The sequence below is a fragment of the Botryllus schlosseri genome, chromosome 1, assembly GCF_051294905.1.
Source record: "Botryllus schlosseri isolate E-star chromosome 1, Bs_hap1, whole genome shotgun sequence".
Lineage (NCBI taxonomy): Eukaryota > Metazoa > Chordata > Ascidiacea > Stolidobranchia > Styelidae > Botryllus > Botryllus schlosseri.
This window is the reverse complement of record NC_137236.1, coordinates 24,262,912-24,276,673: the sequence shown is the minus strand read 5'-3', so window position 1 is coordinate 24,276,673 and position 13,762 is coordinate 24,262,912. Positions and strand designations below refer to the sequence as shown.

Sequence of the window (13,762 nt, the reverse complement as noted above, 5' to 3'; positions counted from 1 at the left end):
TTTTGCCCCCTTTCCGGCGCAAAACTCAAAAAACTCAAAACTCAAAACCCCAGAGAGTTCTGGTTTCAATTTTTAAACATCAAGCATTCCTTTGATACTAATTGCAGGCATCATCTCAATTCATATGGCGTTCCTATTTTTGTCGCAATCACCATCACCTATACAATCGTGTGGGCATTAAATCCATCGGGCATTAAATCCATCGTTCCAAATTCCCCTAATTTAGCACCATAATTATTCAATTTTAGATCTATACAGGGATTCTAGCCAGTTTATATAGAGTTCCATTACTATACAGGTAAAAATTACCCTCTCCAATTACGCAATGTCTCTTTTTCCACACCCAATAACGGTATGAATTTAATTCCCTTGCATATTAATTTCACAGATCAAATCATAGCAAAAGGAGTTCTGACGGCCCACCAGTAACTTGAAGACCACCCCCTCTTGTAGTGACCCTGGCATGACCGGAACTCGCAACACGCCGATGATGCAGTTCCGAGGCAATCCTGCCACTATCAAGCAGAAATTCGCAGGTAGTACTTCAACAGCTCTTAGCCTATCCAAGTAACAATGCTGCCATTATGACCACCTTTGGACTGTAGTGGTCGTTGAGCAATAATCAGTCCTCCTTTCACAGAAACCGCACTGAGTATCATGGCATTCCCACAAGGACCAGCTATCACTCAGGCAAAAGGAATGCTTGGGAAAGAAGTACGACGAATTATGAAGTTATTGGACACGCGTGCTGTTGGGAAAATGGATAATGTGACACGTGGTGACTTGGTACATGGATCGGTATGCTCGTCTGCTGGAAAATCCGTTGCTGTCGTGAACGTTGAAGAGGCGGAATTTGAGGAACAGCATGTATTCGTTGATGAAAAAACGCTTGAATATGAGAGTAAAATGGATTCAGTGTCTGAAGAGACTGTTACTGCTCCTGTTGATGATATTGGATCTGAGATGGTAGTCATGGTACCATTGAAGTCGTGTGACGAGACAGATGATGATGACAGTCACGGTGAAGAAAGAAGTAAGATGGAGGAACAATCGGCTGAGGATTGTGGAGGTGAAAGTCAATTGGAAACAAGGGCTTGGTTGGTAGAGAAGTAAACGTATCTGATATACTTGGAACTTTAAAGCCGTTGGTGAACTGTAAGCTGGCCATTGAGTGTATCACTGAAAATACAAAGGAGCCTTCGCACCGTAAAACTTTTATTTTAGGAGAAGTTTGAATGAGATGGTGATTGGTGGTTGGGCTTGACCTGGACTATGCCCCTGATATTGACATATTAGGACTGTGACTTGATTTGACAATGAACTGCTATCGTTGATGGGTATTGATATCTCGTGTTTGGATTCTGATGTTGGCTTGGTTTAGTGCACATTGTTATGTTCTGGGAAACGGCAAATGGTTGCTTTTATGTTGTTGGTGGATCTCACTAATGTCATGGGTTGCATTTATTATTGGTGGTTGTAAAACTCATATCCGTAACTCGTTATGTATCAATTGTCAAAAATTATTTATTATGACCACGGTTTCGCGGCGAACTCGACATCCAACATAGATCAAGGCGCATGCCTCAAATTTCAGATAACCAAGATTGACATTTCATTGTAATTTTGAATAATAGCAAGGTTATCAAACCACTAGGATTCAATCCCTTGGTACCGAACTTGAAAATGCGACCATAAGCTGCCAGGAGAGGATTAAATTAGTACTAGCAAGACTTCAATAGGGAACTGAGCAGTCAAATCCGAACTTGATCGCTGACTCGGTCCCGTTTACAACCCCGAAGGAGTATTCATTTTTGAAAAGGTGAAAACGCCAAATTGAAACTGTCCTGTGTAGTTTACATGGATTTAACCCAACAGATCGACTTATTATCAATTGAGCATCCTGTGTTCCTCACAACACATGTGCTGGGCTAGCGAGTAGAATATGCCAACCCATATCGTCGTAATTTGCCAATTCCATTGTACGTGAACAAATGCTGTTACTAGCTATTTTATCAGCTGACCGGCCCTCGAGCGATTGGAAAGCCTTAATCCGGCCCGGGACGCCATTTGAGTTCGACACCACTGCCTCAAACCTCCAACTCATGGTATGTATTATTTGGTCCAGATCATTGTGTACCCAGATCTCGCGAATCCCCCATCAATGTGCGTTACGTCACGTGCTGTCCTACCTACAGATTCAACTTGAACGTACGTACCTACTTGGAATGTATATCAGCCATAACATGAAATAATTTGGATAGTGTTTAATGTCCTTGAGTACTCTAATCTAATAAGTCCTCACAAAACAAAGTTCACTCCCTGCGCCCTAAAGAAAAAACATTTTCCTCCCTTAAAACAATAGTCATAAGTCACTTGGGCAAGTTCATTGATCCATTTATTAACAAGAAGTGGTGAAACCATGTATTAGGTCTTAGTTGGACTTTTCTGGGCTCGCACAAGGTTGTTCTGAGGTATAATAATAATCAATCTGAGTAAGTCACTACCCTAATCTGGCATACAATTCAACAGGGCAGGGTATACTCCTCTTGAGCAGTGAGTGGACTGGGGAGGAGCGATTTTAGTTCCATTGATGAAACGAGGCCTTTAAATCAAACTGGTTCAACCTCTGAAACTAGGACCACAGCCTCAGCATTTTCGACCTTAGTCGCCCAAAGGGTTAGTCCGGTCACAGACATCATAGGCTCATGGGTCTCTAGTTCCAGATTAGAAAGTTGTGCAATTCACACTTCAAATAAGCACATTATACTTCACTGTCCACTCACTATCATCAAATCACTACTCCGAGTAACAAGTCATATGTTGTTTAATCTGGTGGAAAACTGAGTAAGAGGTTTAGTTAAGCCGCGTTGTACATTCATGATATAGAAATACATAACATTTGTATATCATCCCCACAGATCGGGACAAATCACAGCAAAAGTCACTCTCAGCGTCTCAGGTCACTGGGTTCAAGCAGGATTTTGCAGGCAGCACATCGCCCGCCCTGGTGATAACGCCGGCATCATGGCCACACTTGGCCCACGTTTGCAGTGATCGTCAGTTTACCCCCCCCCCAAGGGCCAGCCGCGCGTAAGGTAAGGTAACCTTGAGGAACCAATCATTAAGCTTGACGTCTAATACAGACCAGGGCAAAACCGCACTGACCTGAAACTCCGACAATCGATTTGACATTTCTACGTTATTTCGAACCATAGCAAGATTATCAAACTAACACTATACTATTCATTTTCGCCATGACCCAAAATTGTAACCCCAAAAAACGCCAATCTAAATAATGCGTACACGAAATACAACAACATCTTGGGACTTCACAATCAATCATTCCGGCCAAACACACATCAAAGTCCATTGGCTGGACGCATGTTCCAGGTTAACATGCAGGTTCCAGATTAACATACATCGAATAAACTGGGGTTCCCTTTGCGCCGCCGCTTCCAGACATCGCACTTCGCAGTATCGTGAGTTCGACATTCCCAATTTTTGGAACAACAAATAGAACAATGATTAGCCGATAATGTACACCATTTGGGAGTGCGGGGATCCTCGAACTGAAACGTCGACTTGCCCTTATGGGTCGCCCTTTTTTTCAAAACCCTCGACAAATCGGGTCGCACTTTTAAAGCCAATGGTTTTTTTGGTGATTGTTTAGAATCCCTCGAAGGGCTGCCATCACAAGCTTTTTTAATGTGAGATAATTCTTCTGCGTCTTTTTTTCGTATCCGTGTTATCTTGGCCTGGATTGATTGCCCCTTAATTCGGCCACAAACCTTCTGATTTTTCGTTTCAGGTTTGCCAGATATCACGGGTTTTTTTGAGACCCGCGCGATACGAGCCAGTCCCTCGGCATGCCGTCCAGCCCTTCGACCTAATTCTCTTTTCATCCTTTGATTCCTTGTCTCGCCAAAAAGCCTTCGGTATGGCTCTTCCGGTAAGTGAAATAAAATTTCGCACATAGAAATTATAGGGCCAAATCTCCCACCTTGCTCTTTTAATCTTAAGAACTTGCTGTATGCCATCAATGACTCAAAGTCCAATCCGTTTCCGAAGGATTTGAATTTTTTTGCATTTGACATGTCCAAGAATTATTTGAGTTAATACTACTTTCTGAAACTATAAGGGTATAATTTACTGTTTACCAATAATTTCAAAATGTCAAATTTCAAGTACAGATTCATTCATCCCAGTCTCTTTTCATAGCCACAAATGGGGCAAAACAAAATACCGAATTGTCGCAACGAATCTGGTGATAGCAATTTATCCTAAGCAAGTTTAAACACCTATTATTCAGTCATTTTCAATCGCATTCATGCCATTTAACTCATCTCCGATGTCCCACAATTCCACCACACACTTCCGGGATATCAGTTTGTCATCATCCAATATTGGAAGATTAATTGCTCCATCATCATCAATTGCAATTACTTCTGTGGTAGCATTATCAATTGTCATTACTTCTGTGGTAGAACATGGTACATTTACAGTCTCTACACATTGCATTTGCTCTTCTTCTAACACAAGCGATTCTGCCATTGTTTCCAGGATGATGTCCACCCTCATAGGTTCCTCAGCCATCAATTCATCTAAATCAGTCCATGTCTCCTCAACCATAATTTCGGCCAAAACAGTCCATGTTGCCAATCTCCTATCCTCCGGTATATCGAAAAATAGTTCAAATACGGCTCCGATATTCTCAAGGGCCAGCTTCAGCAGTTGACCGTCAGTCAAAGGGGTAGACATTTTGCTCTTGAAATTGTTATTATATTATGACCACAATGCTATCGACACTAATATTAAAACCTGCCAGACCTTAAAGCAAATTTTCTCTCAATTTTCGCAGGAACAATATCACAGTGCAGATTAGGGACCCCCTATTGACGCCACTACAAGGATATCAAGACTGGGACTCATGTCCAAGTACTAAAGGAATTGTTCTAAAACGGCCAGGGTGTTATGCTACGAACATACCCCTCAAATGCAAAGATGTACTGTTCGTCAACAATGTTTGCATACGCTGTACGTAACTATCTCGATATCAACAGATTAGGGACCCCTACATTTGAGTACTACTTGTCATGTAGTGTTCGCATCCGGGTAGATGTGAAACTGGGTGACAACATTTTGGAATGCTCACGATCCCAACCTTTTATCTAAGAATTGCACCATTCGGTAACCACTCAGACTCAAGGCTTCAGGTACACGAAAATCTACTGCACAACCATCGTTCAAATGGTAGCCAAATATTCTCGAAAAAAAATTCATCGAAACACCATCCATTTTATTTGCCAATGCTGGAATCAAACCCCTACATTCGAGTTATGGGTCACTATACATCAATCCACATTCGTGACGTCGTTGCATAAAAAAAACAATAAAAGGAGGTCTGGTTTGCTATCCTAGTATATTCATGTCTGCCAACAGCTACCGTTACCAGTTATTCTCAAGTCAGTGGCATTTTCTGTTTGGTCCTAGGTTGAGTCATCACTCAATAAAACACAGGCATCACAATTTACGTTATTAGATGACGACACGTTCTCAACTTCTGATTCAAGTTTTAGTTAATCGGCAGCTAATTCTATTTTAAATGCACACGAGAACTACAACTGATGCTATTCAAAATCATGAACTAGACTTAGAACCACTTGAAAATCAGAAGTTCAAGGAACAACTCAACTGAACTGAACAGTGAATCCCAGATGCCACTGGGATATTTTCGGAAAAAACCAGCTGTGGAGGCTAAATAAACCCAGAAAGACTCACTGTACTCGCTAATATTCAGTCATACAGCTCAATTCAATTCTTGAATGTGCGATTATTATTCAACTGTTACTGCAGCAAGAGCAATATGGGCAGATACAACGACGTGATCAATAGAAGTTCGATCTGCACCAAATGGCAAATGGTTCGAAGTTAGATATTGGTGCACTCGTTATCAGTCCACCCGGTGTCAGTCAAGTTTATCGGACTATAATATTTTCCCGTTGAAACGAATCGAACAATCAAATTTAACGCTGTGCCACGCCCATTTTTGGAAAAAGGTTCCTAGGCACTGGTTATATGTTTCTCAGACCTGCAGTAGACCTTTTGAAATCAAGACTAAGCAATTGGCGCGGGCCGCTGTCGAGTAGTTTTTGAAAAGTAGTGTTTAGACTACTTGAATCCGCGTATCTCACACAAAACATGCCAAATTTCAACCATGAGCCTACTCGGTTCCCCATTTCGTCGTAATTTCGCACTACGACATGAGGTCACTACATTCTCCCACTAGATGAAGGGTCAATTAATCACATACCATATTTATCTATCAATGCAGAGGATTTTAACTAATTGATGTGGTATCATACATTAGGCCTTAGCTCGAATTTAAATAAACTGTATTCGTTCAATGTAGGCCACGCAAAGCGTCGGCATCGACGACCACCACACCACTCGAAAAACAACGCAGTCGTCGTCACTACCGGACCAACTGAAACAATTATGACAGTCTGCAAACAACCTGTACGCACATAAGGTGGGTTGATTTAACCGCCGTACTATCTCAGTCGATTACTAAATGGCCCCGAATTGACCCTGTGAATTTAGTCCTAAGGCACATTCCGTTCTACAGCATTAGACCAAACCCAGCCACACCATTCCAGTAACTCTACTCTAATTTTGCCAGGCGTGCCACCAATTTGACTGGAAGAAAAGGAATCACAAGGAAGCAGAAGGCAGAACCCGAATAATTCCAGATTCTTTCTGAAGTTCCGTTCCTGGATTTATATGAATTATCTGTGTTCAGCGAGGATGAGTAAAACTGCTGTCGCATCTCGCTGGGCTCGACTCTGCAAGGACTGGTTTATTCGGCGTCCAGACATTCTGATATCGAAAGCTTTAGTTGACATGGTCCAAACTGATATTTTAGCCATCACGATTTATGCGCTGCGGCCTGACCAATTCAATCGTTCGGCTAGCTTAGCAAGTTCACATCTCGCGGGATCCATTTTTGACAACAATACTTAATTCTAGGAGTTACGTTGCGAGACAACACTAGGCCCAAATTCCAAGTCGTACTATATTTTACGCCCACTTCAGTAAATCATCCTATATTGTCGCAATCTCAATAATACCACTCGGAAAACACTCGTATTCGCCTTTTCATAACACAGAATTTTTGTGACAGTTGATGCAGTTCGCTCTGAAAATGGATTTCAACTTCTGGTAAAAAGGTCCGATGAAACTATAATCAGACCCTATTCAAAATGGACGTCAGCAATACGTTTTCTTAGCTTGCCCGTCGTGGGTTTCATTATTCAACTGCATTACATCTCAGGAAGGTCTATTCGAAATTTTCAGGCAATGGTATTGGCGTCCGTGTTGAACAGAGCACTGAGCAGTCCTAATTTTTCAGGAAAGCAAGATGAGACACTCATTCCCAATTACAAGATTATGCGTCGGCGATATTTGCGGTTCCGGGAAAAGTTGTTATTTCATAACTCAGTTCATTCACTCACATAAGTAGTTATTATGATCGGAGGATGTAGGTTATCATTTTACCGCAGTAAGGCCGCATTTTCGCGACAACTATTTATTATGTCGCGGGCCAGTTCGAGAGGGATGAACTATTCGACGTCTAGACACCTTGCTATCGAAAGCCTAGACCAAGCCCAGGTTCCATAGACAACGGCCCTTCTGTGAGCACAAACGGCGCAGGGAACTTTATCTCATAATGCCAAATGTAGTTCGGCTCAATTCGATACCTTAGATGTTCTTTCTTTTTTACAAAGCGGTTACCTTATTAAAGAAAGCAACCGAGCGGCCTGTTGTGCAAGCGTGTAGAAAATTTCTACTTCTGATACAAAGACCCACTAAAAGGTGACCGACTAGTAGTTTTGGTATACTGCGCCGGGACTGATATTTTAGTCACCACATCTCAACAGAGGTGGCCAAACTAGTCAATTTCTGGCCGGTCTTGTAAACTCGCAATCTGTGCAATTATTACTAACCTTACAAACTACGTCACCATCCCTCATAACCTCCTTGCTAGCCACGAATTGGCCGGTCTTATGCCTATACGCCCTCGTGGGTTTTTAGGGCTCCTTTTGAACCAAGGACGTTACGCTCCTAGATTTAGCCCTACCTATTCTAAATCCGTTCCTACAAAACTTTTTCAGACCGTAAGTCTTAGACCTGTTCGATGTGTGCCATGACTCGTGCAAGGAGGGCTATGCAATGCCTCTCAGGAGATCTATGGCACATGAAGCAATCTCCACATAAGGTTTAGTTGCCATCGGTACAAGTGCTGGATCTTGGGCCCAGGATTACTAAAGAGCAATCATCTAAAAATGGACCTATCCCCACTCTCACTATACTCTAACTAATCGCTACTGGAACAGAGCCCATCCCGGACCTGCGACAATAAGAGCACCGCCCTTCGCGCTGTCCACAAGCCCGCGACGAATGCTCTGATCCATTGGGGCTAATCCCGCTGGAGGATGCCAGCCTAGGAAAAAATGTGACAAAAATATTTTATTCAACCTTCGCTTATTTTCCGATTTGAAGCTCTACGATCTATCATCGTAATTATCACGTAGTGTGATTTTCTCTTCACCGGCTGCGTTCGTATGTGTCGGATTTATCGCAACAATTCTAGGCCTGATTTCGCCTCTCTTCGTACCTAATACGTTTCTAGAATAGGTAATAATCTTCGACGGTAGACGACCCTTGTTTCAGGATACCTGTCAGAGGCAAATATTTGAAAGAGCCATCGAAAATCTACAACTAGCATGCACTTAAATCAAACACCTTCCTACACTTACGGTAGTCGTCATGGCTCCAAGGCCTATTTTACCAAGTTAATTATTTCATATCTTCACACCTCCTTATTCTATCCAGAGACTCTTATTCGGACACGCTCGCGGGTCCCTCTCCCGAACCTTGAGGTTGCCGCGGGCCGCAGCATCAATAATAGAGATATTAAATATAGTAATTCCAAATGGCCCCCATTCGACGGGTTTTCATAAACGAGAATCCCACAACCGCCAAAAAATCCAAATTACTTATGATAATATTTTACGTTGGACATGGGAAAAAAAAAAAGAAAAAACAGACATTCCATGAGGATCGCCTTATGCCAACCGTAATTTGTAATATTGAGAGTTATATTAGGGCGAAATTCGCCAGGATTTCCACCGCAATTTTAGAGCGAACTTCAACCTTTTTTATTTGAAAGGTACGTGGCCTTTAAATATTTTGTTCAACACTTGAAATGTCCAAATTTCGCCGCGGCTCGTCCGAAACATAGGCATGGGCGCAAGCGGCCCGCGGGCTGTCCCCGAACTTTTTACCTTAAGCCGCTCACATCTGTGAGCACAAGGGCTCAGATTCATACTGAAAGGGCCAACACGATTTAGGGCAATCGACATGGTAACCAAAGGAAGTACAGGCCGAGATTTTACAATCGGGAGCATATTTGGTGTGGTGCACTGACAAGACAATTTGATGCGCACTACTTCAAGCGCGTAGACAGCCGATCAAGGCTCCACCCTTCTATGACCGCATATGCGTTAGCATTGCTACATTCGACATAAAATAATTCTAGAGTACTCAACCCGCGCCTTGATCTTTAGGCGTAACCCTGTTGTCAGCCGCAGTCCCGCGCGTAGCTACGTTTCTTTCTCAACTCTGCTGCGTCGTGTTCGAGTCCAAAATTCGGACTGAATAGATGGTGATTTGGGGCGGCCTATATGCATTTCTGATTTCTAAAACAAACTAAGGCTTCCTGTACTTAATAGCTGGAAACTAATTTCGGGTCTAGTTAGTATCGAGTCATTCCTCTCTATACCCTTTATGAGTAATTATTCGTGTTCCAGCTGGTGGCAATTGACCAATTGTTCTCTGGCTACAAAGCTGTTAAACATCCTGTCGGCGTGCCCAATTTGGTCCGCCTTCGGCTTTATCAATGACCACGAGCCATGACTCGCGCGCAACTCGAGGGTCCGCAGTTTCGGTCCTAGCAGCGCCATTTTGAATGAAAATTTCAGGCGCCATTTTGATTGAAAATTTAGCCGTCATTTATTCTCGTGACAATTCATTGCCGTTCAATACTATTGTATCCCGCATGTGGCAATTCCCGATAGTATCTAACATCTTTTCTCCGACTAGGGAAATACATTATCTTTTGGTCGTCAATCGCAGGTGTACTATAGGTTATTCAGCAACCCTCACGCAACACGCCCAACAACAGGTATTCTCCAATTCGGATTTCCGAGCGTAACCTAGCCAAAACTCCGAGGTCTCAGTATTTTTTAGGTGTCAGAGATATACCCTTTACGAAGCAAGCCCCGTCGACCCATAATTGGCTGAAGCGCCGATTTTGAGAATCACATTTAGCCCCCTTTTTTATCAAAAGGGACCCCTATCGCTTACCTATTTCTTTAAGCCGCAGGCGGGCGCTGTTGTTTCATTTTGCGCACACAAAATTCAACCGAGCTTTTCGCAACCTGGGTTGCGGCACATAAATTGGATTATGGTACACAAGTTGAATTACACATGTCTTAGCAATTATTCTTTTTGCGTTACATTTAGGCATGACAAGTTCATGGATCGTTTATCTTACAACTGGGCCTTTCTTGGCGCTATTCTCAGGATATAACTTGGCCAAGCACTGGTCGTAAATTATGTCATTCGAGATTGTTCGCGCTCGCCACTAACGGCGCGCAAGGTTCACGTTAGAGACAATGTCGTAACGCTAAGATCAGATTACGTGCATTTGGCCAAGATTTACGGAACACCCTAGTTATCATAACGAAGAGTATCGTCCTACAGTTGACATTTCTGGTTATTGGGGCAAGATGTACATTCCCTTTGATTTGCCTCGAAGGGATAAACTGATACAAAATAGTCCACTATAAAGTCATTTCAGCCGTGCGGTATTATCCCAGTTACCTCAGGACGACCGTTTCCCAGAAACTCTCAGTCAGGAAGCGGCAGAGGTTTCATGCAAGCTTCATCGTACCATATGGCGCAAATCGTTACTGTCACGATCCTATTTCCCCAAAATTGCAAATCCCGATGGTTTGAAATTTGACCCGTGAAGCCGCCTAGCCCGAAACAGTCCGCTCCGCTATTCTACTTGAATTCAAACTACTTAAACAAACGCAGGATCCGCGCGACAGCCAATCCCACGCCGAGCATTCCTACGATTGGACATAGCAATGTCGAAGGTTTTAGTCAACCAGCGACGGTTATTTTGGCAGTGGTTTTATCGTCACCGATCTTGCTGGCACCGGACTTTCCCTAGCTGTATATCGGACAAAATTTAATGTCCTCATGTGTCTCAGCGTGGAACGGGTTAGTTTCGCAAGACCTTCGTCACATAGGTACGCACCCGATCGCTGCACACCCCTACGTTAGAACATCTCCCATGTACGGGTGAAATCAGAATACCTATATTCTTGCGTGTTGCTTTAAACACACGCAACATCAAATACCGACGGCGTTGATCACCTGAATTTAGCGCGAGTCTAGGATCCCGAACAATCGTTGATTCTCCTGAGGTGAATTTATTGGACTAATTTCAACAGCATTCCTAAAGGTCGTGTATTTCCTTGTTGCCGCAGCGCAGTTCCTAGTTATATGCGCGGTTTTTACGGGCCGCAGCTGTTTGATACACCCGTATTGTAATTACCGCGTAACTAAAAGCCTGGATTGTAATCGTCTCAGTGGCGACTCCTGGCCGGCTGTGAATTAACTTTATATTTTCTTTCGCCGAATATTCGCAAAGGTGCAGTGTTCCAAAAGGGTCAACAAAGTACAACTACAGGTCCCGTTACTTTGGCATGGATACAGTATCACGTCAGATACATCTTCGCTTGTATATTCATGCCGGCCGCACGAGATTCGCAGTAGGGCGTTTACCTTAAATGGATTGTTCCCGAGTTTTCATAGAAAGCGATAGTTTCACGCGGGTTCCCACTATGCAGCCTATCCATATGGTAATTTCGTTATTATGTAGCATCACTAGCCAGCAAGCCATTGCCGAAAAAATCCGTTCAGCAAAACTACTTGAATTCATTCAGAACTCGCACCGCCGCGCAATGCACTTCTGCGCAGTATTAATTACAGAGCAACCACTTACCACACTAACCAATCGATCCAGTGTTCAAGGCAGACCAGAACTAACATCAATCATGTGGTGTATACGGGAGGGCACAGATTATATTGCGCGGATGATCAGGCTATTACTGTATCTCCCTTATAAAAACGAAATCATAATTCACATTTTCCTACGTGCTTTGTTAAACAACCTTGACAACGTACGCTCACAATCGCCAGCACACGGCGTTTTTCACCTGCGTGAACGAAGATTCAAAACGAGTGCGAATCTAGAATTTCGTACAATTGTCGTTTTTTCTCACGCGATTTTATCGAACTCATTTCTACAGCAATTCCAAAATTCATGTATTCCCGTATGTATTGAGATTAAACGCAACTCCAGGTCAGATTACCTCGGTAAATTAAAAGTCGCCCGAACGCCATCATGTGAACTTTGCTGTAACGATAGTTCGTCGCATCCCATTCAAGTTACCATATGGCCTCTATTATGAAATTTGATCCCTGATATCTTCCTGACTTTGCCTCGCCCGTTAAGCGTTTGGACATTAGTTTGAAATATGTGTTTGCCGTGATTCACTAACAGGCGAGTTCAAACTTTGCTTTAATCAAAATGGCCGACGACTTATTCCCATCGTCATTTTTGTTTGTTTCTGGCAAGTATTATTGGTACACGTATTCTACATTAACAACTTCAAGTTCAGAATACCCCACTCTACAATTCTACCATTTTCTTTACGCTTACACGTCAATTTTTGGTGGGGTTAAGTTTATCTGTTCCATATAAGTTCAAATATACTTCAATAAATTATATGCTTCGTCATAATGCACTTCTTTTACAACCATTCTCTCGAATTTTAAACAGTGTTCATCGTGTAACGAAGGGTACTAGGTATATGAGAACCAATAGTTTTATTCAGAGAATAACTAAATAAGTGAGATGTTGTACGTTTAGGAATATAATTATCGATGCGTGACTTCTAGAATATTTCGGCGATTCAAATTTTACGTCATCGCGCCGGACAAAGATTTGACGCGCAACAGGTCTCAGACAGGCATAGTTCGCTCTTTATGTATGGTAAATGCCGTAAATATATAGGAATTGTGACTGACTGAGGTAACGGGTTAAAGGTATATACGCAGTAGCATATATCTTATGGGGTATTTCGAATTGCCTGTAGTTTATGACGCCTAGAGCTGTTTGACTTTCTGCAAAACAGGTGTAGACAACTATAGAAAAGTTTCAGCTTTTCCAGGTTAGAATTTGAGCTAAACCGTTTTTTCCGAATTAGATTACAATTATATTGCTGGCATTTCGCTCTAATTTAGTGAAATTAGACCACTATAATTATCTAGTTGTCCAAGTCGCTTCAAACATCTGAATTACCGGTACCTATAAGCCTACCTACGGTATATCATAATATTTATGCTTGAATTCTAGGTACATAAGTCAAGTCATATAGATACATACCTGTTGAACACTGATTCGTGATTTTATAAAAGTTGGTGCAAGAATGGACATTTCAACTTGATGTTGATTAATGGAGTAAAATTTGATATTTGAGTGCAATTATACCTCGAATCCAGTGACAAGATTATTAATCATTAAAACCAAACGCAGCTTGTGTATGTTGGCCCAGAGAATTTGGCT

General features: G+C 42.4%; 1 protein-coding gene and 1 long non-coding RNA gene across 3 annotated transcripts in view; one reads left to right on the top strand and one right to left on the bottom strand.

Annotated features, from left to right (window-relative positions):
• LOC145434400 (uncharacterized) overlaps nucleotides 1–13,762 on the bottom strand; it is a 110,336-nt gene that overhangs the window by 36,528 nt on the left and 60,046 nt on the right. The window lies entirely within an intron of this gene.
• On the top strand, nucleotides 421–7,140 carry LOC145445471 (uncharacterized). Its single transcript, XR_013917038.1, has 4 exons — nucleotides 421–536; nucleotides 2,017–2,105; nucleotides 6,410–6,529; nucleotides 6,680–7,140. It is a non-coding gene; the product is annotated as an uncharacterized LOC145445471 (long non-coding RNA).